Below are 5,082 nucleotides of genomic sequence, written 5' to 3' on the forward strand. Positions count from 1 at the left end.
GGAAGAGGGCAAGCAAGGATTCCTTTGATGGGGTGGACTCTGAAAGAAGATTAAATGGTTATTTGCACAGGTAGGTTAAGTGCAGGTATGCCCATGGCACAAAAGGGCAAAAATCTCCAAACTGCTACCATGGGCTGTTGAATTAGAAGCAGTATAGCTACCCCATCACAGGACTGTATGAGTACAGTAGATTTGAATCAATTGATTCAAAAAGCAAAGCTTCATCCATTGTGCCTGGCAGTGTGCCAGAATTGTTACCAGCTGGACCTCAGCTAGTATTTCCACAGAGTTATGCTCTGTCTTTTAGATCTACAAGGTAAACTTCCTAACTTGTGAGTCTTCTCCCATTTCCCCATTTCATAATCTGGATACACCCTAAGTATCCCTAGTGATGTCTTCTGGAAGCCTCACCTCATTTATGAGCCCTGGAAATCCACCATGAAAAAAATAGGTTCTTAGAGAGAATTACTGGTAAAGTGCTATGTTGAAAAAGTCTAGGTGAAAGAAGACCTGAAGAAAGATGAGCAACAACCAACTAAGGAAGTTTCTTTTGTGTTCACAGTGTCCTATGACCAGAGTTTTTGGTGATCACCTCAATGCTCGGAGTGCTAGGAGGTCACAAAATACAGGCAACTACTGGAGTGTAAAAACAATCTAAACAGCCAATGTAATATGAGTCTTGGTATTGAATGAAGAGAATTCATAGAATCGTCAAGGCTAGAAAAGACCTTAAAGATCATGAAGTCCAACCATCCACCCTACAACCACTAAACCATCTTATGAAACACCATGTCTACCCCTTTTTTTAACATTTCCAGGGATGGTGCCTCCACCACCTCCCTGGGCAGCCCGTTCCAAAGCCTCACCACGCTTTCTGTGAAGACAGTTTTTCTAATATCCAGACTGAACCTCCTCTGGCGCAGCTTGACCCTACTTCCTCTTGTCCTATTGCTGGTCACCAGAGAGAAGAAGCCAACACATGCTTCATAGCAACGTCCTTCCGGGTAGTTGTAGAAGGTGATGAGTTTTCCCCTCATAAGCATGCCACAAGCAGAAGTGGTCATTTTTTACATAGAATTTCTGGGACTTGCACCTACCTTCATTTTTGCAGCAGTTCTTCTATGCAATAGCAAGACCCCTTCAGGAGGTGGCATTTCCCCAGCCCAAACACAGTGAAGCTAAGCTGGGATTCCTTTATATGATCTGTCACTGCAGGGGTACAGGTGCTCCCACAGAGATAGATTGTTCCCAGAGATGCACAGCAACAGGATGAGAATGGTCACAAGCTGCAGTAAGGGAAAATCCCAACAAGATATAAGGAAAAACTTTCCATTATGATGGTGGTAAAACACTGGAACAGGTTGCCCAGGGAGGTTTTGAAATCCTTGTTCCAAAGAGATGGAACACAGCCTTGAGCAAGCTGCTTTAACTGTGAAGCTGGCCCTGCTTTGAGCAGGGGCTTGGACCAGAACACCTCTGGAGGTCCCTTGCCACTGTGGGACTGCTCTCTGCTCTCTCTTCTGTCCTCACCAAGCACTGCTGATCCTGCGTGGAACAAGATGGTGCATTGCTTGCCCATTTATACAGTGGCCTCTCATAGATCTTGTAATATTTTGGCACTTAAATCCCAGTCCACACTGTGAGAGATGAAGCTTAGTTTGCTGAATCTCAAGCACCATCCATGAATGACCAAGGCCCCACTCTCCCCTCACAGGTTTGCCCAAAGTGAGGAACCTGAAGCTATGTCTTGTGCTTTAGGCACCATGCTTTGGAAACCAAGGCACTCAACTCTCTAGCCTCATTTCTTCCCAGCTGTCCTTCAAGGTCATCTTGTATTCCATATCTATTTGATTCTCCCTTTTCATCACAGGAAAACCAGCAAGGTCTGACTGCATCTGTCATGTTACCATCATAGTCCCACAATCCTAAAACTCCTGCTTGCACACTCAGTGTACATCTGGAACAGCAGAGGCCATGCCTTGCTTAGCCAGACCTCAGATGTTACAAAAAACCCATTTAGATCTGTCCATTCCTCTGTATGCTCAGAAGACTTAACATTGCCTACAGCTCCCCTTGAAAATGCTGGGATTTCAGACGCTTACTGACCATCTCTTTTCCTTCTTTTAGCCTGCTGAAACCTAGCTGTGATTAATATTCACATGTTCCGCTGGATTCTCTCTAAGCAGTACTAACAGACCGCTTGAAAACCTTCAAGGCTTCATTCCTTTTGATGTGGTTTTGCTGGCCAATACAAAACCTGGATTAAATTACAGCCTGACTGAAAGCCATAGCACATCATCCTCTTTAAAATACTAGAGCTTCCTGACATAGTAATGGGCTGCTTTGGAATATTAATCTTATGGTTTTACATTAAAAAACAGGCAGAGTAACATCCTACTTGGGTAAGACAGAAGGTGATGGGATCACTTGCATGGGATTGCAGATGCTCTACCACATGCACTCCCATACAGTCTCTTGTCTCCCATGATAGTGGAGCTCTCAGGAACCCCTAACGAAGAATAGCAATTAAGTCTGCCTTCCCAGGCAGAGTATTCCCAAAGGAGCAACCTAGTGAACTGCAGGAATTCTTCCCTTGTCCTAATGCTTTGGATGTGATGGCCTCCCCAGACCATGAGAGAACAAGTTGCCAGCATGCAACTGAGCTACCCCAGGGGATGTCTGAGACATCACACTGCACTTATGGATAGCTGCAGGATTGGGCTGCTACCAAAGATGGGGATTTTGCTTATAAAAAGGTTTGTCTTGTGAGAAAAATAAGATAAAACACACACATTTTGGGTAGCTAGTGTGGTGATGTCAGTTAATCTTCTGAAAGATTTTGATTTTTTTTGCTTCATGTTGTCTGAAGCCCCATGTTACAAGAATTCCTTTCTATACTACATCAAACCACAGGTATCTCGTCTGAGTCCAACTCATTCACTCCATAGAGCATCTATCATGCAATACTGAGGTAAATACTGAAAAACATTTGAGGATTGCCCTGCCTCTGCTTTATGGGGGGACCCACCTTGTGCTTGGGACAAGAGAGGAGGTGGAAGAAGGCTCCAGTGCTGCTGTTCTCCAGCTGGTCTCCAGCAGCACAGGAAAAACATCCCAGCCACACCTGAGGTTGTGCAAGGCTTTGCCTTGTAGTAATACATGCCCCTTATTATTCTATCCTTACATGTCCCCTATCATCTCCAGGAACTGATGCTTAAAATAAAGGGAAGTCATTCTAATGGGCACAGGTTACCTTAGATGTGAGCCGTGACAGCACTTCTTGGGACACTGTACTTATAAAGCCATCAAGTGCTCAAGATACTGCCTGAAGAACACACAAAAGTCTTGGTACTGTTTCTCTAACAGCACACACACTTGTTTTATGTATGTTCTTCTGCCAGCTTCAATGTCAGCTCTCCAAATGGCAGTTTATTGCATTCAGTCCAATGAAATGGTTAATATGAGGTGAGTCTGCTCTGGCTTGTGAGGCCATCCTATTAACATGAATCACTAAAATTACATTCTTTGGGAGTGTTTACTTCAGAGTGGCCTTAGTGTTAAACTTGTGGCAACAACAATCAGAAAAACTGAAGCAGAACTTAACGCCCTTAGAAAAGGTCTCACAACCAAAACTAGTTTTATGTCTGTCCTGCTGTATCCACAAAAGTATAACATTCAGAAAACATGAAAGGTAGCTTAGCATCCAGACTCACAGAGAGAGCTGGGCAATGAGATTCTTTCTCTGGTTAATCCCTTTGCGAGAACCTGGCCCAAAACTCTAATACTTTAAAGAAAAGGTCCACAAGTTCCAACATGCAACAGATATTTGGGTTTGCAGCTGGCCTAGCTATATGGCCTGTGTCTTAGTTTACTGAATAAAAAGATATGCACCTAGACCAAAAAAAGCTGAAAGTCAAGGCTGATATAGAGATATTTCAGAAAAGCCCTTTTTCCCTTTCTCCCTCCTCACTGAACTTCTATTTCATATGGGACAAGGTTGGTAGAGTTTGGGATCCGGCCATGAGGAACTCAACCCAACAGCTTGTTTGCTGGATGGAAGAATCAAAGCATTCAGCTGGGCTCTTGTTGATCCAGTTATAATGGATTTTCACTAACACAGTTGTGCAGTGAGCAGGAACTTTCTGAGTGGAAAGCTCTGCTTCAGGTGCCCTGCTAGCGTGTTTGCACATGCCTGCCAAATAAACCACATCTCATGCTGGGTGATTGGAAACAAGTGTACAAAGTTCTGGGTATATGATGCTAATCCTTATGGTATAATCTCATCTCTGCTCTATGAAGGCTTCTCCAGTCACTGGATCTGACATGGTTACACAGCAAAGCCTGTGGGTTGGCAGTGAGAGCTGGGTGCGTGACCACCCTGTGAGATCCTGTCTGGAGCTGGGCTGAGGATGGAAGCTCTTAGAGCACATACCCTGCTTACCCACCTCTACACACAGAGTCTTGTCCTGTGCAAAACTTGCATGCAGTGAGGAATGTGCTGTAGGGGGTTATCCAAGCCATGGAGAGATGGAGCCCCAGGGCATGGAGGTAGGGTGGATCCCCAAGGCCCTGTGAGAGGACAGCCGTGCATGACTAGCACTGACAGCTGCCATCAGGGTGAAAGTCAGGTGTGCTACTCCCCATAGCAGTTACAGCTGAGAGGTGCTTGCTGCCAGGGTGGGCTGTCTTTATGGCTTTTACGGAGATTATAGCAAATCCATCAAGTTGCCCACAAAGATGTGAAGTGGGCTTTCACCAAGTTGCAAAAGCATAATGGTTGTGGTTCATGGTTTTTTTCTCTCTCTCCTCCAGCAAAGAAACCTCTTGTTCAGAGTTAAATGTAAACCTAGAGGGTCAGCACAGGTCAGATTTTAGCTTTGAACACTGAACCCAAGCCTAGCCCTACACTGGACACGTAGTAGACTCTGCTACCTTTTTCTAATATGCAGCACTGCAGAGAAGTGCCCTCCTTGCTGTGCCTAAATAAGTTTGTAGTGACATGAGGTATTTATTAAAAAAAAAACAAGAAAAAAAAACCAAAAAAAAACAGAAAGAAAAAAAAAGGGGGGGGGGGGGGGGGGG

Source organism: Chaetura pelagica, unplaced genomic scaffold (genome assembly GCF_000747805.2).
Source record: "Chaetura pelagica isolate M959 unplaced genomic scaffold, ChaPel_1.0 scaffold178, whole genome shotgun sequence".
Taxonomy (NCBI): domain Eukaryota; kingdom Metazoa; phylum Chordata; class Aves; order Apodiformes; family Apodidae; genus Chaetura; species Chaetura pelagica.